This window comes from Protopterus annectens, chromosome 14.part0, assembly GCF_019279795.1.
Source record: "Protopterus annectens isolate FY-2018-M chromosome 14.part0, PAN1.0, whole genome shotgun sequence".
In the NCBI taxonomy this organism is placed as follows: Eukaryota; Metazoa; Chordata; order Ceratodontiformes; family Protopteridae; genus Protopterus; species Protopterus annectens.
The window spans coordinates 1,058,985,132-1,059,010,501 of record NC_056748.1 but is presented as its reverse complement, the minus strand read 5'-3'; positions in this window follow the sequence as shown (position 1 = coordinate 1,059,010,501).

Here is a 25,370-nt window from a genome sequence, read left to right as displayed (position 1 = left end):
GCCATGTGTTCATCAAAGGGGAGTTTACTATCTACCTGTGTCCCCAGGGCCATAATGACTTTCTCTGTACATACTGGATTACCACCTATGTGGTAATTTGTGTGCACTTTGTTGTACCCAAATGGGATGACTATGCATTCTTTGGCATTCAGCTTCAGGGAATTGTTTTGACACCAGGTATCTGTCTCTGTAAGACACTTCTGGAGGATGTCTGTGTTAGCCATACAGTTGATTATGGACCACAGTTACTATTCATCTGCAGAACTGTTCAGCCATACACCTCCCATGCTTGCCTGTACCTCTGAGCAGTATCTAATGAACAGGTGGGGTCCCAGGGCTTAGAGTTGGACATGGCACCAGCAACTCTGAACATGTGTGTTTGATCTGTGAGCCAACTGGCCACCCATCCTTTGACATAGCTGTTAATGTTCCAGCTGGTACGCTTGTCCATGGTGACAGAGTGGGGAATGGTGTGGAAAGTCCTTTGTGTGGTCCGGGTGGCCTGTGTGGATTACATTCACCTCCATCTATGTCCTTGGTATGCTTGTTTCTGTACAATGAATGTAGGTGAGGGTCTAGTTCCTCATGGGCCTAGTGTAGGATGCAGCCTGGGACACCATCCAGTCACATTGATGCTGTGTTCTTAGCTTTAGTGAGGGCTGTCTTTACCTGGATGTCCATGACGTCTGGGGCTCTGCATCCTTCTGTGATGGACACAGGCCCTTTTGGGGGCGATGGGGGGAGTGTACACTGAACTTGTCCCCCTGGATGTGTGCAATGAAAGTTGGTTTGTTGTTTTTCTTTCCTATTATCAGTAGCTGACAACATATTTGGAAGTTGACACCTACATGTCTGGTATAGCTACCGAAGGCTTTGTGGTTGTTATTCTTACATTCCTTGGCTATTTGTCTTTTGAAACTGTCCTTGGATTTTTATGAGCAATCATTGTTTCCCCCTGATAATGATCAGTGCTGCCTTTCCTTTAGTGAAGTTGCCTCTATCTTGTGTTTGTTTCCTCCTTCTGTTGTCTAGCTTATTTATGGGTGACAGCCACATGACTGTTGTCCTATTTTTGGAGGACTGCATCTTGGTTTTATTTGTGATGTCTCATTCCATGCATCCCTGTAAATGATCATAGGATGCGCTTGTAAATGATCGTGCAGATTGTATACCATTATCCTATAGCAAGAGTGCTTTGGAACGCTCCACTTTGGTCTTGAGAAGTGTGCCATTTGCTTTTGAAAATGTCTTCACAGTGGTTTCATTGACTGGGTGGGGGTGCCGGATGTGGATGTCCAGTGTGAATACTTCATGATCTGGTATTACCAGCGAAGGGTTTATCTCTGTAGTGGAACACTGGTACCCCATGTTGGTGATGATCATGTCCAGTATGTTGTCACCTCTAGTGTGCATGGTGACCAGCTGTTCCAGGGTGTTAGGGTTTTTAAACTCTAGGAAACATTGGGCAAAGTACATTGTACATGACTAATTCCACCACTCACTGTTTGGGTAGTTGTAATCTCCTCATATAATGGTGTTTGATAGGACCTTTATACTTTCCACTGTTCTCCGGAATACTGAGTGAGGTCCTGAGACAAGGTACTTGAGCTGTAGCAGGCTACAATGTGATGGACAGCTTTGGCCAATGTTAGTTGCACTTGGCCTCATGCTGTGCCACTAACCTGAAGGTGTGGGTATCCATAAGGTAAATGGGTACACCCCTTCCTTTTGTATTTCACTCATGGTTTTGGGTCCACAGGTCAGAGGGATTGTGAGTGCTTTATGTGAAGCATATCCAACAGCTCTGTGTTTGACATAGCTTTGTATGTTAGGCAGTGAACACCTCTGAGTAGGCAATATGCAAGGGAGTACAGATGGAGCATTTTGAGATGGTCTGTGTATGGCATGTAATTCAGTTCACTAATGCTCTTTGTGAGGTATGGCTGCTGGCCTTCCAGTTGTTGTAGTTGTCTTGTGAGGTGCATAGCAGCAGTGGCGTTGTACTCTATTATAGTTCTAGTGAGTGATGAGTAGAGGGGAACATTGTCCTCTTCTATTCTGCATGTGACACATTTTGTGATGAGGTGTGCCACATAGGAGGGTTTCCTGACTACTGTGGGAATGTGATTATCACAGTTGTATCCACTGTCCACCTGTGACCCAGGGTCTCTTGTCACACTTCCAGTGTGAAGTATACTACCGCCTCTGTTGTAGTTCTTGGCTACTGAGTTTATAACTAAGGGGATGACAATGCACCTTTTGGCATTGAGCTAGAGCCCATGGCTTTGACAGCAGCCATCTGTCTCAGTGAGGCCCTTTTGTAGGATGTCCACATCTTTTGTGTTTACAATTATGGCTCCTAGTTTGCAGTCCTCTGGAAACTTCAGCAGCCACAGACCGGCCATGTTAATGTTTACTTCAGGGAGGTAGATACTACGCAGCCTGGGAAGTTATCTGGTCCTATGGCTGCTGTGATACTGGCTTTGGAGAGTGTTTATTACTTGTGCGGCCATGATAATAGCAACTTTGCAGGCTTCCATTATAGAGATGTGCTCTTTCATGGGTGAGAAGGGGGTAAAGTTAACAGTGATCCTATCTGTCAGGATGTTGGCAATATCAGTTGGCTCTGTACATTTACTGCCATTGAGCTGTAACTCAGAACAGATCTGAGTGTAACCATGACATGGACCTGTCTGTTGGGCAGAGTTCTCCTGAGTAGACAGTATGCAACGGAGTACAGATTGGGTTACATTCAGTCTTGTTGCATGGGGCGACTATTTGAGGCCAGTAATCCTCTTGTTAAGGTACTTCATTGGTCTTTCTAGCTGCTGAACGTGCCTAGTCGGATTCATCGCTAGTGTGTTGTGGTACTCTCTGACAGGTCTGATGACTGCTGAGTAGTGGGAACCTCCTTTCACCTACATGCACAGACCTTGGCAGTTTGTGTGTGCACATAGCATGGTTTTCAAACCACTTTGTGACTGTGTTTCAGGAAGTTGGGATGACTATCCACATTTGTCCATAGATCCCTTATTATCACATCCATATTTAGCCTGTGTGTGAGCATGCCCAGTATGACCTTTCCGTATGTTGCTGCCTGTCATTTGCTTTGTTTCTTTAAGTGTGTGAGCATGCCCAGTATGACCTTTCAGTGTGATGCTAACTGGAATCCATTACATTTGTTGGAGTGTGTGAACACACCCGGTATACACATTTATACTATATGTGTATGGAAACCTAGTTGTATTTTTACAACAGGGCTCACCTTTGTGTCATAGATCAACAGGGATCATGCTGTGGCTGCAGGGCTTCCATGTGACACTTTGCATAGACTTATCAACATTTCTACATACAGAGGTGACAGATATTCTTTGTACATTTCTACCCAGGGGCACACCTGGTTGTTACTGTGGGTGTACATAGGATGTGGGTTTCACCTGACAGTTATACACATTTGCTATGCCTGCACTGCTATGTACAGGACACCATTTCAGTCTGTACTGTTGCCTATCATAGTGTCTTGTGGCATACTACTGTACTACAGATGTTAGCATCCAATGTCTAGTATATTACACTGCGACTTCATAGCCTACACAACCCATATCACACTGCCTAGCCTGATGTTCTCTGTCTGCATAGGCGTGTGGGGGAGGTTACCCATTTGCCTCTTTAGGGGCATGATACTGCATTCCTTTGTGTTTGCATTAGTGTACAATTGTCCTGCTGTGTCTTTGCCACTGAAATGCTATCATGGCTCAGTGGTTCAGTACTGTGAGTATAGTGCACAGTATCCTGGGTTCAAGCCCTGTCATTGCTTTTTATTTTCATGCTGGGCAGACCAGACTGCTTAAGGAACAGTAATGCAGATATGAGCATGTTTAGCTGACTTTGGTCAGCTTTGGCCAACCTTGGCCAACATTGCTCAACATTGCCCGTTGTTGCGATAGTTGGCACGAGCAATTTTGTTTACATATACTAGATATTGGTAGAAGCTGCTTAGCACTGCTTGATATTGCTTAGAACATGGCAATCATGCCTCAGGTGGTGCTGCAGGGCTGCCTATGTCGGATGCACATTCTACACTCCCTATACATGTTTGGGACAGGTAGTGTCAAGTTAGGCATCCCTATTATTTTATGTGCGAGTCAGAGGGAAGTATCATTTCCAGGGTTCCTACTGAGCCAGTGTATGTGCTATGTGTTGCCTCTTTTCCAAGGCCAAGGCATACTGGGCATGCCTCCTTCTGCCTACTGGGGCAGGCTCAGGTTGTTCCTCCTCCGCATCATGCTGTGCCTGTGCAGGCCTTGGCAATGGTGGGGGGCTGTTTGGCCCTGCCCCATGCTGATCCTGCTGCAGCTATTTTCGCAGGATCATATTGTGTAGCACGGCAAATACCATGACAATTTTGGTACATGTAGTTGGTGAGTACCTCAAGGCTCTACCAGATGTGTCCAGGCAACGGAACCATTACTTGAGCATCCCAAACACATGCTCAATTACATTTCATGTTTGTGCATGTGCCTCATTATGGAGTTCTTGTTCAGGTGTGTGTGCATTTCTGATGGGAGTCATCAGCCACGGCTCCAGTGCATATCCAGCATCCCCTACTAGGTGACCGTCAGGGATGTCCCCATTGGCAAATGTCTGGTACAGCTGTGACAGATGCCAGAATATGGCAGAATATGGGAATCATGGTAGTTTCCAGGGCAGCCAGCACACACATTCAGTATTATGCCCTGGGCATCACACACGACCTGGCAGTTGATGGAGTGGAAGCCCTTCCGGTTGATGTAGGCCCTACCTCGCTCTCTGGCTGGTGCTTTGATGTGTATGCGCGTGCAGTCAATTGCACCCACTACCTCAGGGTATTCCACTATTTGATGGAAGAGACGCATGTTGCTGGCCAATACCTCATGGGAACTGGGGAAATATACATGATCACCGACATGTGCTGACATGGCATTCAGGAACTGGTGCAGTACCCTGGATGCTGATGCCTGTGAAATCCCCACCATATGACCAGTTGGTCTCTGGAAGGTACCTGTTGCTAGTATTCTTAGGCCAACACATACCTTGGTTTCCACTGGGATGGGTTCCCCTCTGTTGGTTCTGTGTGTGAGGCATGGCCTGCACAGCTCAACAATTTGCTGCAGGAGCTCTCTGTCCACTCTATAGTGCTCCACTATCTCCAGCTCATTTAGCCCCTTGTAGATTACCCTGGGTCTGTACACTCTTCTCCGTCTCCTCACTGTGGGTTGGTCAGCAGCATTTGCAATGGCACCACCATCAGCATCTTGCACATGTCGTCTTATAATAGCAATGGCAGCCCCTAACATTTTTCTATCTCAGTTAGGCTTTTTAAATTTACACTTCTCTTTGTAGACTGCAGTGTTGCAGTGTTTCTGAGAAAAACATGGGGGAATGTTGTTTGCAGAGTTTTAAGTGCTGGGTTGGGCTAGTGTATTGCCTGTGTAATTGGCTGATTCTGATTGATTTCACCTGGCAGCTCTGCTAGTTCTCCTTGGTTAACTTCCTACTACTTCCCTTCCTTCCTTTTCCCATTTCTGTTTTCACAGGGGACAGCGCCGCGCAAACAAGCGCAAACACGCGCACACGAGCACACATGCATGCACACAGGCTTACATGGGCTTAGGCGGGTGCATATTCGTGCATACAGGCTTAGACGGCCTTACACAGGCTTACACAGGCACACACACGTGTACACAGGCTTAGACGGGTTTACAGGGGCGCACACGTGTGTACACGGTGTAAGCAGCTTTGCAAGAAACTTCAGTGATAGCCACGGCGTACACCTTCGGTTTCTGAGTTTCAGTTTAGACAACTGTGGACACGCCTCTTCCAGTTCTGAGTAACTCACAGCTACCACATGCCACTCTGCTCCAATAAGATTAGAGTCTTTTTAATACATACCCCTTCATGATGTCACCTATCTTCTACTCTGTTACTCCCCTAATCCTACTCTTACACTCTACAGACATAGTTCACATAGCAGGGACATTTGGGATTCACTATCCTTATCCTCATTTGCATAGGATTGCCTACTAATGCTTGGTTACATCTCTCAGACTGAGCTTCCCCCTTAGCAACCACTACTCAGTAGCCATGTGGTCTTCAGCCTGCCATTCACCTGCATGGCAGATGAATATTTTGAATAAAATCCCTATTTGTGGCTTTTATTTTTTGTTTTTCTGGTTTTTAGAGTGCCGCACGTTTGCGCGGCACTGCGCTATGCTTAAACATCGGAGATCGAGGAAAAAAAATATTTTTTTTTATTTTGCAACAGATAAAAATGACAATGGCCATATATTTGGCCATTGGCATGCTTCCTCAACTGGATGCATCCTTTATTTGGAGCTGTCATGGCTCCGTTTTGCTATTTACAGAACGGTACTCAGTTGCCAACTGAGTACATTTCTACAAATAACACTACTCTTACTCGGACAGGTTAGTGTTTCCTGGATCGCAAATTTACCTCATTTGCATAGCTTTCAGCAGCAAATGAGGTAATTTGCATAAACTAACTCTGTGCAAGAGTCTTTTTAGGAGCTCTCTTGCACGCCCCTGCCGGCTGTTCCTGGATCGCTCAACAGACATGTTGGCTTGCTGGAGTCTTACTCTACTCTTAGACTCCTTGCAAGCCTTCGTGAATCCGTCCACAAACTATAAAAACGATGCTTATACCCCATATTTTTTATATAATTCAAAATCTACCTGCAAACTCCAAACAACCTAAATTTTGGGTTTTCCAGCAGTTATTAGAACTGGCACAACTGGAAGGAGAACAGCAGCCTGGAAGACTAGACTTGCAAGGTGTTTGGCTGTTGTGATTTAGTTCATATTCAGAGACACAGTCTAGACTTTGGCCAAAGTTATGGATATATTTGTAGGAGAGCCCTCCATAGCACCAGAAGCATCAGATAATGGTAAAACATTGCAGTTATGGCTGCTAATGTTTGAATGGTATACATTCATTTACTCAAAGAAAAGATCTCCGAACGTTGTATTTTCTGAACCGGAATGTCGATTTTTAAAGTGGCGAATGGTCAGAATGTCATAAATAACACCAAATGCGACATTTCTGACTGCTCTAACACCTAAACAAGCACTACCATGGGTCAAAAAGGGGGGGAGGATATTGTGTGTTTAGAATATCGCTGGTTCACAATTATGGGAACCTGCTGCACTGCTTTCGACATTTGGTATGTCGGCATGGTAATGGATGGCTAAATGAATGTATACCTGTTTGAAGATGATACCACTGAGCTAGGTGATTGTCTACAGGGAGTGGAAACAACAACAGTTGTAAGGTACGACCCTAGAATGAAATGTCCCATTATATCCCAATCACTATGGAGTTGGAGAAGCTGGGAGCCATGTGAGTCTTTTGACAGGTAGTACAGCCTTTGTGGCCAGGACTGATTTGCATATGGGCAAATTAAAACAATTAAGCAAGACATGAGGGTTTGGAAAGGAATACCTAAATTATTTTCCTTGGAGAAAATGGAGTTTAATTTAGAAAGACAAGCCTAGCACAATGTATAGTGACCTACAGGAGAACAGAGAAAAGTACCTGATAAGGACCCTATATGCTTACTGTTGTAAGAAAGATTCATCATCATCTTTCGGCTTTTCCCATTAGGGGTCGCCACAGCAGATGATCTCTTTCCATTTCTTCCTATCCTCTGCATCTTGCTCTGTCACACCAACCGCCTGCATGTCCTCTCTCACCACGTCCATAAACCTTATCTTAGGCCTTCCTATTTTCATCTTACCTGGCAGTCCCATCCTTAGGATCTTTTTCCCAATATACCCATCATCCCTCCTCAGCACATGTCCAAACCAACGCAATCTTGTCTCTCTTGCTTTGTCTCCAAACTGTCCAACAAGAGCTGACCCTCTAATATACTGATTCCTAATCCTATCCATCCTAGTCACACCGAGTGCAAATATCTTTAACTCTGCCACATCCAGCTCTGACTCCTGCCTTTTTGTCAATGCCACTGTCTCCAACCCATATAACATAGCTGGTCTCACTACCCTCTTGTAGACCTTCCCTTTCACTCTTACTGGTACCCGTCTGTCACAAATCACCCCTGACACTCTTCTCCACCCATTCCACCCTGCCTGTACTCTCTTCTTCACCTCTCTTCCACATTCACCATTACTCTGAACTGTTGATCCCAAGTACTTAAACTCGTCCACCTTTACCAACTCTACTCCCTGCATTCTCACTATTCCTCTACCCTCCCTCTCATTTACACACATATATTCTGTCTTAGCCCTGCTGACCTTCATTCCTCTGCTCTCTAGAGCATATCTCCACCTCTCCAGAGTCTCCTCAACCTGATTCCTACTCTCACTACAGATCACAATGTCATCTGCAAACATCATAGTCCACGGGGCCTCCTGTCTGATCTCATCTGTCAACCTGTCCATCACCACTGCAAATAAGAAAGGACTCAGAGCTGATCCTTGATGTAATCCCACCTCCACCTTAAATGAATCTGTCACTCCCACCGCAGTCCTCACCACTGTCACACTACCCTCGTACATATCCTGTACCACTCTTACATACTTCTCTGCCCCTCCCGACTTCCTCATACAATACCACAACTCTTTTCTAGGCACCCTGTCATATGCTTTCTCCAAGTCTACAAAGACAGAACGCAACTCCTTCTGACCTTCTCTGTATTTCTCCAATGACACTCTCAGAGCAAACATTGCATCTGTAGTGCTCTTTCCTGGCATGAAACCATACTGTTGATCACTAATCATCACCTCCCTTCTTAACCTAGCTTCTACTATTCTTTCCCATAACTTCAAGCTGTGACTGATCAATTTTATCCCTCTGTAGTTACTGCAGCACTTCCTGATTCACTATCCCCACATCATCCAACCTTCTCTCTCTCTCATTCTCTTCATTCATCAGCCTCTCAAAATACTCTTTCCATCTACTCAACACACTCTCCTCTCTTGTGAGTACCTTTCCCTCACTATCCTTTATCACCCTTACTTGTTGCACATCTTTCCCAGCTCTGTCCCTCTGTCTAGCCAATCGGTACAGGTCCTTTTCTCCCTCTTTAGTGTCCAGTCTCTCATACAACTCTCTATACGCCTTATCCTTACCTTTCGCCACCTCTCTCTTTGCCATGCACCTCATCTCCTTATACTCATGTCTACTTTCTTCATCTCTTTGACAATCCCACTTCTTCTTCGCCAGCCTCTTCCTCTGTATACTCTCCTTTACTTCCTCATTCCACCACCAGGTCTCCTTGTCCTCCTTCCTCTGTCCAGATGTCACACCAAGCACCTTTCTAGCAGTCTCCCTTACTAGTTCTGCTGTAGTTACCCAGCTATTCGGTAGCTCTCCACTGCCTCCCAGTGCCTGTCTTAACTCTTCCCTAAACTCCACTTCACAATCACCCTTTTTTAACTTCCACCATTTAATCCTTGGCACTGCTTTCACACTCCTCCTCCTCTTCTTGATCACCAACGTCATCCTACAGGCCACCATTTTATGCTGCTTAACTACACTTTCCCCTGCCACCACTTTACAGTTTCCAATCTCCTTCAGACTGGCCATCCTACATAGGATATAATCCACCTGTGTGCATCTTCCTCCACTCTTGTACGTCACCCTATGCTCCTCCCTCTTCTTAAAATACGTATTCACCACAGCCATGTCCATCCTTTTCTCCAAAATCCACAATCATCTGACCTTCTGCATTCCTCTCCTTAACACCACACCTACCCATCACTTCCTCATCCCCTCTGTTCACTTCACCAACATGTCCATTAAAGTCTGCTCCAATCACTAGTCTCTCACCCTTGGGTACACTCACCACAACTTCATCCAGCTCACTCCAAAATTTCTCTTTCTCATCCATCACACACCCAACTTGTGGAGCATATGCACTAACAACATTCATCATTACACCATCAATTTTGAGCTTCATAAACATCACTGTGTCAGACACTCTCTTCACATCTAAGAACAAATATGGACTCCGTTCAAACAAACCGACAGTCTTTATTACACCATTAAATCTTCACATCTAAAACACTCTTGGCATATTGTTCCTTTAGTATAACCCCTACCCCATGTCTCCTGCCATCCACACCATGATAGAACAATTTAAACCCATTTCCTAAACACCTGGCCTTACTTCCCTTCCATCTGGTCTCTTGCACGCACAATATATCAACCTTCCTTCTCTCCATCATATCAGCTAGCTCTCTTCCTATACCAGTCATACTGCCAACATTCAAAGTTCCTACCCTCACTGTTACACTCCTAACCTTCCTCCTCTCTTCCTGCCTTTGGGCATGACTTCACCCTCCTCTTCTCCTTCGGCCAACAGTAGCCCAATTTCTGCCAGCACCCTGTTGGCTAACAGTACTGGTCGTGGTCATTGTTAACCCGGGCCTCGACTGATCTGGTATGGAAATATGAAATTTTTGCACCATAAGTGATGTGGCAGAATTTTTACACCGGATGCCCTTCCTGACGCAACCCTGATTGATTAGCAATAAAGGAGGGCAAACTAAATATGGTAGGAAGGGCCACCCAGAGACTGGATGAAAGATGTTTCAAGAATAAAGACCAGTAGATGCAAATAATTTTTAATGATATAATATACCTTAGAAGTTGTTTGACAAAAATGTCGAATGAGGGATGAATGCTGGAGGTGTGGTGGCCACAGTGCAGAGATAGTTGCTATGTCCTGAGGGTGACGAGAGCACAGTACTACAGGGGTAACTTATGGTTATCACTAAAAGAGCACCGAACATAACTTCTCCTGTCAATTGGGAATACTGGGTGTTCTGTCTTACAGGTTAAGAGAGATAGGAGAACCACAAACAATGTAACATGGGCACTTGCTAGCATAGCTAGATAAGGGCAAAAAACCTGCACTTCCCTCATTTTAATTTAGGACATTACCTGCCAAAGTATATAAACAGGGTATCTTTGTAATTTAATTTCACAGGGAGAGGGGAAAACTTGAGTACAGGAATAGGCAGGCATTTTCTATGAGTTTGGACTAATGCGCATGAGGCTGTTACCAGTTATACCTCAAGAGACTGCACTGTGATAAAACACGAACATGAACCTGTTACTAGTTATACCGGAAGGGAATACACTGTGACAAAACACTGTCATAAGCCTGTTACCTATTATACAGAAGGCAATACACCATGATACAACACTAACATGGGCCTTTTACCAGTTATAATGAAAGGGAATGCAATGGGATGAAACACTGACATGAGCTTGTTACCAGTTATACCACAGGGGAATGCAACATGATAAAATACTAACATGAGCCTGTTACCAGTTATACCACAAGAGAATCAACTGTGAGAAAACACTGACATGAGCCTGTTTCCTGTTATAACAGAAGGGAATGCACTGTGGTAAAACATTGACATGAGCCTGTTTCCTGTTATAACAGAAGGGAATGAACTGTGACAAAACACTGACATGAGTCTGTTACCAGTTATACCACAAGGGAATGCATTGTGATAAAACACTGACATGAGTCTGTTACCAGTTATACCACAAGGGATTGCACTGTAATAAAACACTAACATGAGTCTGTTACCAGTTATACAACAAGGGAATGCACTGTGGTAAAAACTAACATGAGCCTGTTACCAGTTATACTGCAAGGGAATGGCTCATGTCAGTGTTTTATCACAGTGCATTCCCTTGCGGTATAACTGGTAACAGGCTCATGTTAGTGTTTTATCATAGTGCATTCACTTTTGATGTTAGTGTTTTACCACAGGGCATTCCCTTGTGGTATAACTGGTAACAGGCTCATGTCAGTGTTTCATCACATTGCATTCCCTTGTGGTATAACTGGTAACAGACTCATGTTAGAGTTTTATCATAGTGCATTCACTTTTGGTATAACTAGTGACAGGTTCATGCTAGTCCTTTATCATGGTGTATTCCCTTCTGTTGTAACAGGAAACAGGCTCATGTCAGTGTTTTATCACAGTGTATTCCCTTGTGGTATAACTGGTAAGAGGCTCATGTTAGTGTTTTATCACAGTGCATTGACGTTTGGTATAACTAGTGACAGGTTCATGCTAGTCCTTTATCATGGTGTATTCCGTTCTGTTTTAACAGGAAACAGGCTCATGTCAGTGTTTTTGTCACATTGTATTCCCTTGTGGTATAACTGATAAAGGACTCATGTTAGTGTTTTATCACAGTGTATTATCTTGTGGTATAACTGGTAACAGGCTCATGTCAGTGTTTTATCACAGTGTATTCCCTTGCGGTATAACTTGTAACATACTCATGTCAATTTTTTACCACAGTGCATTCCCTTGTGGTATAACTGGTCACAGGTTCATGTTAGAATTTCATCACAGTGCATTTCCTTGTGGTATAACTGGTCACAGGTTCATGCTAATGCTTTATCATGGTATATTCCCTTCTATTATAACAGGAAACAGGCTCATGTCAGTGTTTTATCACATTGCATTCCCTTGTGGTATAACTGGTAACAGGCTCATGCTAGTGTTTTTTCACATTGCATTCCCTTGTGGTATAACTAGTGACAGGCTCATGTCAGTGTTTCATCACAATGCATTCCCTTGTGGTATAACTGGTAACAGGCTCATGTTAGTGTTTTGTCACAGTGTATTCCCTTGTGGTATAACTGGTAACAGGTTCATGTTAGAGTTCCATCACAGTGCATTCCATTGCAATATAACTGGTAACAGGTCCATGTTAGTGCTTTGTCGCAGTGTATTCCCTTGTGGTATCACTGGTAACAGGCTCATGTTAGTGTTTTATCACAGTGCAGTCCCTTGTGGTATAACTGGTAACAGACTCATGTCAGTGTTTTGTCACAGTGCATTCCTTTGTGGTATAACTTGTAACAGACTCATGTCAGTGTTGTTGGTAAAAAACAGTTATACTACAAGGGAATACACTGTGAGAAAACACTGACATGAGCCTTTCACCAGTTATACCACAAGAGAATGCAATGCACTGCGATAAAACACAAACACCAGCCTGTTAACAGTTATACCATAAAGGAATGCACCATGGTAAAACACTTATATGAGCCTATTATCAGTTATACCACAAGGGAATGCACTGTGATAAAACACTAACATGAGTCCTTTACCAGTTATACCACAAGGGAATACACTGTGACAAAACACTAGCATGAGCCTGTTACCAGTTACACCACAGGGGAATGCAATGTGATGAAACACTAACATGAGCCAGTTACCAGTTACACCACAAGGAAATGCAATGTGACAAAACACTAACATAAGCCTGTTGCCAGTTATACCACAAGGGAATGCAATGTGAAAAAACGCTAGCATGAGCCTGTTACCAGTTATACTACAAGGGAATACAATGTGACAAAACACTAACATGAGCCTGTTACCAGTTATACCACAAGGGAATGCACTGTGATAAATCACTGACATGAGTCTGTTACACGTTATACCACAAGGGAATGCACTGTGGTAAAAAACTAACATGAGTCTGTTACAAGTTATACCACAAGGGAATGCACTGTGGTAAAAAACTAACATGAGCCTGTTACCAGTTATACCACAAGGGAATGAACTGTGACAAAACACTGACATGAGTCTGTTACCAGTTATACCACAAGGGAATACACTGTGATAAAACACTAACATGAGTCCTTTATCAGTTATATCACAAGGGAATAAAACGTGACAAAACACTAACATGAGCCTTTTACCAGTTACACCAGAAGGGGAATACAATGTGACAAAACACTAACATGAGCCTGTTATCAGTTACACTACAAGGGAATGCACTCTGATAAAACACTAACATGAGTCCTTTACCAGTTATACCACAAGGGAATACACTGTGATAAAACACTAACATGAGCCTGTTACCAGTTACACCACAATGGAATATAATGTGACAAAACACTAACATGAGCCTGTTACCAGTTACACTACAAGGGAATGCACTGTGATAAAACACTAACACGAGTCCTTTAGCAATTATACCACAAGGGAATACAATGTGACAAAACACTAACATGAGCCTGTTACCAGTTACACCACAAGGGAATACACTGTGACAAAGCACTAACATGAGCCTGTTACCAGTTATACCACAAGGGAATACACTGTGATAAAACACTGACAAGTGCCTGTTTCCTGTTATAACAGAAGGGAATACACCATGATAAAGCATTAGCATGAACCTGTCCCCAGTTATACCACAAGGACATGCACTGTGATGAAACTCTAATATGAACTTGTTACCAGTTATACCACAAGGGAATACAATGTGACAAAACACTAACATGAGTCTGGTACCAGTTATACTACAAGAGAATGCACTGTGATAAAATGCTAACATGAGCCTGTTACCAATTAAACCACAAGGGAATGCAATGTAACAAAACACTGGCATGAGACTATTACCAGTTATACCACAAGGAAATGCACTGTGACAAAACACTGCCATGAGCCTGTTACCAGTTATACCACAAGGGAATGCACTGTGACAAAACACTGACATGAGTCTGTTACCAGTTATACCACAAGGGAATGCACTGTGATAAAACACTGACACGAGCCTATTACCAGTTATACCACAAGGGAATGCACTGTGACAAAACATTGACATGAGCCTGTTACCATTTATACCGCAAGGGAATGCACTGTGATAAAACACTGATACGAGCCTGTTACCAGTTATACCACAAGGGAATACAATGTGATAAAACACTGATATCAGCCTGTTACCAGTTATACCAGAAGGGAATGCACTGTGATAAAACAATGACATGTGTCTGTTACCAGTTCCACTGCAAGGGAATGCACTGTGATAAAACACTGACATGAGCCTGTTACCAGTTATACCAGAAAGGAATGCACCATGATAAAACACTAGCATGAACCTGATACAAGTTATACCACAAGGGAGTGCAATGTGACAAAACACTAACATGATCCTGTTACCAGTTATACAACAAGGGACTGCACTGTGATAAAACACTAACATGAGCCTGTTACCAGTTATACCACAAGAGAATGCAGTCTGATAAAACACTGAGCCATTTACCAGTTATACCACAAGGGAATGCACTGTGATAAAATGCTAACCTGTTACCTGTTACACACCCAAGGGAATACAACATGATAAAACAACAACATGAGTCTGTAACCAGTTATACCAGAAGGGAATGCACCATGATAAAACACTAGCATGAACCTGATACAAGTTACACCACAAGGGAATGCACTGCAATAAAACAATGACATGAGCCTGTTACCAGTTCCACTGCAAGGGAATGCACTGTGATAAAACACTAGCATGAGCCTTTTACCAGTTATAATATAAGGGAATGCACTGCGATAAAACACTAACACTGTGCCAGTTGCCAGTTATACCGCAAGGGAATGCACTGTGATAAAACACTAACATCAGTCTGTTACCTGTTATATGACAAGGGAATGCACTGTGATAAAACCCTAACATGAGCCTGTTATAAGTTAGCCCACAAGGGAATCTACGGTGATAAAATAGTAACAGGAGCCCGTTGCCACTTATAAATCAAGGGAATGCACTGTGATAAAATGCTAACTTCAGCTTGTTGCCAGTAATACCACAAAGAAATGCAAAATGATAAAACACTAACATGAACCTGTTACACTGCAAGGGAATGCACTGTGACAAAACACTGACAGGAGCCTATTACCAGTTATACCACAAGGGAATGCACTGTGACAAAAACATTGGCATGAGCCTGTTACCAGTTATACCACAAGGGAATGCACTGCGAAAAAACACTGGCATGAGCCTGTTACCAGTTATACCAAAAGAGAATGCACTGTGACAAGACACTAACATGAGCCTGTTACCAGTTATACCACAAGGGAATGCAATGTGACAAAACACTGACATGGGCCTAGTACCAGTTATACCACAAGGAAATACACTGTGAAAAAACACTGAGCCTGTTACCAGTTATACCACAAGGGAATACACTGTGATAAAACACTTGCATGAGCCTGTTACCAGTTATACCATAAGGGAATGCACTGTGATAAAACACTAACATGAGTCCTTTACCAGTTATACCACAAGGGAATGCACTGTGATAAAACACTAACATGAGTCCTTTACCAGTTATACCACAAGGGAATGCAATGTGACAAAACACTGAGCCTGTTACCAGTTATATCACAAGGGAATGCACTGTGATGAAACACTGATGTGAGCCTGTTACCAGTTATACCACAAGGGAATACAATGTGATAAAACACTGACAGGAGCCTGCTACCACTTATACCGCAAGGGAATGCACTATGATAAAACACTAACATGAGCCTTTTACCAGTTATACCACAAGGGAATACAATGTGACAAAACACTGACACGAGCCTATTACCAGTTATACCACAAGGGAATGCAATGCACTGTGAGAAAAACACAAATACCAGCCTGTTAACAGTTATACCACAACGGAATGCACCATGGTAAAACACTGACATGAGTCTCTTACAAGTTATACCACAAGGGATTGGACTGTGATAAAACACTGATATGAGCCTGTTACCAGTTATACCACAAGGGAATGCACTGTGATAAAACACTAACATGAGTCCTTTACCAATTATACCTCAAGAGAATACACTGTGACAAAACACTGACATGAGCCTGTTACCAGTTATACCATACAGGAATGCACAGTGACGCAATGCTGACATGAGTCCTTTACCAGTTATACCATAAGGGAATGCAATGTGACAAAACACTAACATGATCCTGTTACCAGTTATACTACAAGGAAATACACTGTGATAAAACACTAACATGAGCCTGTTACTAGTTATATCACAAGGGAATACACTGTGATAAAACATTAACATGAGCCTGTTATCAGTTATACCACAAGGAAATACACTGTGAAAAAACACTAACATGAGCCTGTTACCAGTTACACCACAAGGGAATAGAATGTGATAAAATACTGACATGAGCTTGTTACCAGTTGTACCACAATGGAATACACTGTGACAAAACACTGACACAAGCCTATTACCAGTTATACTACAAGGGAATACACTGTGGCAAGACACTAACATGAGCCTGTTACCAGTTATACCACAAGGGAATGCAATGTGACAAAACACTAACATGAGCCTGTTACCAGTTATACCACAAGGGAATACACAGTGATAAAACATTGACATGAGCCTGTTTCCTGTTATAACATAAGGGAATACGCCATTAGATAGGACTAGCATGAACCTGTCACCAGTTATACAACAAGAGAATGCACTGTGGTAAAAAACTAACATGAGCCAGTTGCCAGTTATACTGCAAGGGAATGCACTGTGGTAAAACACTGACATGAGTCTGTTACAAGTTATAACACAAGGGAATGCACTGTGGTAAAAAACTTAAAACACTGACATGAGACAGTTACAAGTTATACCACAAGGGAATGCACTGTGGTAAAAAACTAACATGAGCCTGTTACCAGTTATACTGCAAGGGAATGTACTGTGGTAAAACACTGACATGAGTTTGTTACAAGTTATACCACAAGGGAATGCACTGTGACAAAACACTGACATGAGTCTGTTATAAGTTATACCATAAGGGAATGCACTGTGACAAAACATTGACATGAGTCTGTTACCAGTTATACCACAAGGGAATGCACTGTGGTAAAACACTAACATGAGTCTGTTACAAGTTATAACACAAGGGAATGCACTGTGGTAAAACACTAATATGAGCCAGTTACCCGTTATACCACAAGGGAATGCACTGTGGTAAAAAATTGACATGAGCCTGTTACCAGTTATACCACAAGGGAATGCAATGTGACAAAACACTAACATGAGTCTGTTACAAGTTATACCACAAGGGAATGCACTGTGGTAAAACACTAACATGAGTCTGTTACAAGTTATACCACAAGGGAATGCACTGTGATAAAACACTGACATGAGCCTATTTCCTGTTATAACAGAAGGGAATACATCATGGTAAAGGACTAGCATGAACCTGTCACAAGTTTTACTGCAATGGAATGCACTTTGATAAAACACTAACATGAGACTGTTACAAGTTATATCATAAGGGAATGCACTGTGACAAAACACTGACATGAGTCTGTTACATGTTATATCATAAATGAATGCACTGTGACAAAACACTGACATGAGTCTGTTACCAGTTATACCACAAGGGACTGCACTGTGGTAAAAGAATTGACATGAGCCTGTTACCAGTTATACCACAAGGGAATGCACTGTGACAAAACACTGACATGAGTCTGTTACCAGTTATACCACAAGGGACTGCACTGTGACAAAGCACTAACATGAGCCTGTTATCAGTTATACCACAAGGGAATACAATGTGATAAAACACTGACATGAGCCTGTTACCAGTTACACCACAATGGAATAGAATGTGATAAAACACTAACATGAGCCTATTACCAGTTATACCACAAGGGAATATACTGTGATAAAACACTGACATGAGCCTGTTACCAGTTATACTGCAATGGAATGCACTGTGATGAAACTCTAACATGAACCTGTTACCAGTTATACTGCAACGGAATGCACTGTGATAAAACGCTAACATGTGACTGTTACCAGTTATACCATAAGGGAATGCACTGTGACAAAACACTGACATGAGTCTGTTACCAGTTATACCATAAGGAAATGCACTATAACAAAACACTGACATGAGTCTGTTACAAGTTATACCATAAGGGAATGCACTGTGACAAAACACTGACATGAGTCTGTTACAAGTTATACCATAAGGGAATGCACTGTGGTAAAAAACTAATATGAGCCTGTTACCAGTTATACTGCAAGGGAACGCACTGTGGTATAACACTGACAGGAGTCTGTTACAAGTTATACCACAAGGGAATGCAATGTGATGAAACACTGACATGAGCCTGTTACCAATTATACCACAAGGGAATGCACTGTGATAAAACACTAACATTTACTTTGGATGGTATTAAGTATATGCTGAATTATGAAAATAATATAGATATTTGACTGATGTGTTCTATTCTGTTAACATAGATATATTCTATGTTCTATATTGCATAAATGGAAATAAAGTTCATTTAAAAAACAGTTTTAGTTTAAAAAATATTATTCCTTTCTCTTGTGAAGTCTTTCACATACATGAACTTTCTTCTCTATTGGATCTAGTTATTCACTGAGCAGATAATGTCCTTCATATACCCTGACTTTCTATGTTCTAAAGCAATGTTATTCACACAGCAGGCAAGGTTATTTATGTACCTGGGCTTTCCATATGATGGGATAATGTTATTCACAGAGCAGGATAAGTTCTTCATATACCTGGGATTTCAACATGATGGGGCAATGTTATTCATTGACAAAAGTGTAATCTTTCAGTTCCTGAGAAATCTACATTTCCAGGCAATGTTACTTGCTGAGGAAGGTGTTGTCCCTTAATTCCATGGTATAAGCATGTCATTGGGCAATGTTATTCACTGATCACATGAAGTCCTCCATATGCCTAGTCCTTCTACATGATGAAGCCATGTTATTCACTCATCACATGAAGTCCTTCATGCAACTAGACTTTCTGCATGATGAGACCATGTTATTCACTCATCACATGTAGTCCTCCATACTCCTAGACTTCATACGTGATGAGGCATGTTATCCACTGTTCACATGAAGTCCTCCATGCACCTAGACTTTCTACAAGATGAGGCCATGTTATTCAGTGATCACAGGAAGTCTTTCATATGCCTAGATTTTCTATATAATGAGGTCATGTAATTCACTGAACAGGTGAGGTGCTTCCCATGTCTGAGATTCCATAGGACTCCTATTATTAGGAGAACTCATTCATCTTAAAGGCTCCTTCGCTCACCTCCTAAGACCACATCTCTCCATGTATATATATGACAGATTCATCCCACTTAACCTCAGCCAGACAGACATTGATAAACCTTGAATACTCTTCTTTATACACATACCTACTCATAAACTGGAGGAACACATCTTCTCATCTTGAATACCCATCTTGTGCAGTCTGTTCACAGACAAATAAGACAACTTTATTTCACCCATACCTTTAAAATGTCTATATGAGCTCAAATCTCATCCACAAATATGTGTGCAAATTGCCAACCAGTATAGTAGCTGTCAATGAAACTAACTACTTTGTCTGAAAACTTGCATAGCCTTCATATTCCATCTACATCAATGGTTGAATGCTTATGTTCTTGATTTACTATCCGAATAGCTGTATAAGAATGCTATAATCTATTCTGCTGATACTGACATGTTTTAACCCCCATGTCAGATCTTCACAGAAAATGTTCTATGGGCTCAGTAGAATGGCTCAGTCAGCAAATTTAATAAATTCATACATGTATACATACATAATCCTTTCAACTATAAATCTAACTCATAATATATTAAGACATAATGTAGAATTATGTTATGCAGACATAACTCACCAAATGGTCCCTTTCTCAAAGATAAGGGTATGTTACCTCTTTGTGAAAATATTTGCTTTGTTTTTTTTTCTGCAAATTGAAAGTGAGGTAAAAAAGAGTCCTTAGAATTATCTGACATATCTTCTCCAATCAAGGAGAACCACTTGAAGGTTATTTAAATTACATTAAATAATAGGTCATTTGCACAGGAGACACACAAAGAGAAAGGTCCACGAAGATACTTGTATATTAACATCACCTCATAATATGATGAAGTATGAAACGGATCTGAATAGCACTATACAAACATGGTCCATGGTCATTTACTGTCTGCACTTTTATTGTACAGGCTATCTTTTATCCTGATGACCTTGAAGGTAGCCAGTTTCACTGTCGGTCAGAATTTAAAAATTGCACATTCCTCAACCTGTGACAGAGACAAAAATATCTAACAGCACAGTAGGAGTCAATTTCATAAATCAAACTGTAGAGGCTTTGAGCACCAGTTACATGTATAGAGACAGCAGTGTTTCATTCTGCAGCACAGAGAAGAAATTGTACCATAAAGCAATTTGTCATTCATCAGCTATAACCCCACATCAAAACAGCAGATATATATATATATCTGAGCAGACAGTAATAAGATTAAATAAAATCTGTATTAACTATTTCACATACATAGACTCAGGGTTATTCTGAGGCAGATTCAGTTACCAGCATGTGCATACCGTGTTGCATTCACCTAAGAGTTAATTAAAAATGACCGAGTAATGCGCAAAAAGGAGAACATTTAGTCGACATGCCCGGCATCTTTCACTAGATGTGCTGATCTCATGGTTTACATCATTGTCATTTTAGCAGTCAGCAGAAAAGTATGTATATTATGGCACAGGAAAAAAAGACATCAAGGAACGCTTGGAATTCTCTGCAAGAATTCAGAAAACTATATTCCGGAGAAATTAGAAATGTTGACGCTAATATCTAAATAAAAGAAAACAGTCTATGTAAATTCCACACAATTTTTGGACAAACCCTTATTTCTATTTAAATCATTCATATGTTTTCCGATAATATTAATATAGGCCATATGTTTTGCTGCCTTTGCTTACTTTATTAAACTGTTTCAAATATGTATTAAGCAAAAAGGATTTCTATTTTTATATCTTTACATGGTGAAAGGATTTTGGACAGACATAAATAAAATACCAATAAATAAATAAAGTTATAGTGGTCAGTACTGTGTATATCACTTCTATGCACTTTTATCATATTTCATCATCATTATAGTTAATAACATTCATATTTCATGAATGACATATCTAGAATACACTTGCAAATGACTACAGTTTTGAAAGACAGATGTATATATTGTTTATGCACATCAGTAGTCAAAATTTGTTGAAAAAAACAAGAGTACACTATAAATGGAGAATTCATGGCCACATTGGCTATGTGATATGAACAGTCATTATATCACTATAAATTGGGTCACGGAGGAAAATAACCAAATATGCATGCAGTGTAGATGTTGTGCAGTGATCCCCAAAAGCTATATTATGTGAAAAGTGTATGAGCTAAGGTCCCTTGTGCTGAAATTGTAAAGAAATACGTAGTCGTTAGCATCATCGGACTGTTCTGAAACAACTGACTATTGCCAATCATGACCTCCAGTAAATGTATGCATAATATGCAAATAACAGACAAAGTATACTGCTGTCAGTTTATTCCCTTGTTTGACTATAATACAGAAGCATTTAATTAAGTAATTACTTTTGCATCAAGCAACGAGTCTTTTGCAGCTGGGCTCTTATTGTTGGTTGCTATAGTGATGGCATCTTCTGTCATTTCTCAAAGTTCTAACTGACATAATAAAAACTCTGTTAACCTGTGTTAATGTCAAGTTTCCCATTGCATCCTGGATGATAATCTTGTGACAAAACATCTACAAAAGACCACATACGTTTAACATTTATGCACACTGAGCAGTTAGCATAGCTTTGTTCACAAAAAAAGCTGTGTAGCTTAATTTATGAATGTTAATAAAACCATGCATCTGACTATTGATACATATCTCTCATGAGGACTAAACCTTTATTTACTTTTCCATTCTTCGGATAACCATACAGAAATACCTGTGTATTTATTAAACATCTTGCTAAGGGAGTTGCTTTGGGAAAATTCGCTAGCAGCTTAGCTGCCATGCCATGAAACAACTGTTAGTTTCAGTTCACAGATCGAAATAGCATGTGAAATGCAGTATTCATTACAAAAACAAACATTCAAATTAAAAAAATGGGGGTGTGGTGGGAGATGATAATGACTTAACATAAAATAGCTCTACCACCAGAAAAAAAACAGCTCTGCAGGAACTAAATAAATTACTCAACTTGCTAATTCGGGTGGCATTCAATACAAAACACAGCAAAATCCCCCTCAGTTTCTGCAACAGGTGGGACACATTGTTCCTAATATTTTTTCTTTTCTTTTTTTCATCAGCCCTAATGACCACTTACTTATGGCTCCCTGCCTAATGCCAACTCATGGGATTTCTACATTCAGAGGTCCCTGTGCATTGATGCTTACTCTAGTCTGACCCATGACTTGAGGCTGTTTCTTCCAAAACATCCGTGTCTCTAAGTGGGACAAGAAAGGTGAGAAGCCTTTATACTGTGGATTACCAGAGAGCCTTTGTCTTCTTCAAGCCATGCTACCTCTGATATGCTGGCTCCATATTAGGAGAAGGGCATGCTATTGCATTGAAAGGAGAAATACCCTGCCCCTAAGGTAGAATGCCCCTCTTCTCAGAAGATATGAGTTATTGGTGATGCCAGTGGTTTAAACACTGCTGTTTGTGCCTTTTTGCCTGAGAGACACTAGCACATATTCACATCGTCAACCTTAGAAGATGCCATCTGGCCCTGCTACTTTCCTCCTCTTCCTCCCTACCAGCAAGTACCAAAACTACAAGTCAGACCAGGGTTGCTTAGGTCATAGTCAGGGCATTATACTGGCCATTAGACATATTACTGAGCTGTGTGTTTGACAAAAATCAGGGTTCCTATTATGTGATCAAAGTTTTACAACTTCAAACACCATATGGTCGAACACATATTTTCGAAGTTGTAAAACTTTGAATACTTAAAAAATAAAAAAGAAAAAACTTACCTGACTGTTTTAAACAGGGAGGCAAGCCCCCCCCTGCACCCCCCCAACCCCCTGCTCTTTAAATATCCCTATTAGTCAGTGTGTGCCAGCCATAGCACCCAGCAGCTCTGGGTCAATAAGCTACTGGCCATCTGGTGTCTAGTTGCCCAGCTTGGGTTACTTTGGATGGCTCTATTGAGCAAAAGTTGGATGTAAAACCAATCAACCTACCAAACATGGACAGAGAATTGCTACACTTAATGTAGGTTCACTGACAGGATGCAACTTGGAAGTGTATCACATGATAGTACAGAGGAGGCTTGGCATCATATGTATTCAAGAGACAAGATGGAAGGGTAAGGGTAATGCAGTGAACTCACTTGGCTTGGGGTCCAGAGTCCACTGCTCCAGAGGATGACAGGAGTTGCAGGAACTACTAGATAAAATAGGACAACATGAATTTCTGTTAATAATGGGTGACTTGAATGCACATATTAGGAGAGACAAAACAGGATACGAGGAACGTTTTGGTCCACAGGAATAAAGAAGGAGTGGCCATTCTAGACTTCTGTCTGGCAAATGGCTTGATAGTAGCCAACACATGGTTCAGAAAGAGAGACAGTCACACTATCACAAACAAGAGTGGCCAACATGCAACTTAGGTAGACTTTTTCCTAGTAAGGAAAGGACACTGGGGTAGAATAAATGATTGCAAACTCATCCTCACTGACACAGTTGACCCAGAGCACAAACAAGTGGTGGCAATCATCAGAGAAGGCTCTAAGGTCAACAGAGACCAGGCTGAAGACCTGGAAGTTGACGGAGAAAAAGCACAACAGTTCAAGGAATTACTCAGGCTTCTAGTACCCCAAGAAGAGCAGGGAATTGGTGGAGTTGAAGAAGAATGGCAGCACCTCAAAACAGCATATGAACTGATATGTGGCCAAGGCAAGTATGGAAATAAGGTACATAAAGAAAGCTGGTGGTGGAAGATGAAGGAGTTCAGTAAAAAGTGTGAGATAGAAAAGACTGACAGGTTAGGAAGGAATACTGATTGGCTAACAAAGAAGCTAAGAAAGGAGTTTCAATTGCAAAGTATAGGGCATCAGAGGCACTCTACCAGCTTCTGTAAAGTGACTCAGTAGGTGGCACAAAGAAACTATATCAAGTTGCAAGACAAAGACAGAAAGATAAAGAAGTTAATCAGACACCCTTCATAAGGGATGCCAGCAACAATCTGCTCACCAGTCCACAGGACAGCAAAGGCAAATGGAAGGAGTATTTTCAGCAGCCTTTGAATGACAAAAACTTCACAGAAGCTGTACTGCCCCAGAAACAGCCAACAATGAGAGAAGAAGAGAAGCCCACCCTAGAAGCAGTCAGAATTGTGTGACATCCCCACTGTGGGCCAGTAATGAAGGAGCCTAAATCCATACTACTGACACTGGAGAGGGGAATTCACTTGGTACAAAAATGGATACACACACTATTTATTTATTTGCTTTTGTTGACCAAGAAAGTCCACTGGGAAGAAATGAGCCCATTTTCAGTGGAGGCCTTGATAGAAAAGGTCAACAAATACAAGATGATATTCATTTGTTAAACAAGTATTTACAAAGAGTAAAAAAAAAAAAAAACAATAAAACTCACATGGAACATTATATAATTATGAGGCTCAGAACTTATGAGAAGTTATTTGACTCTTGG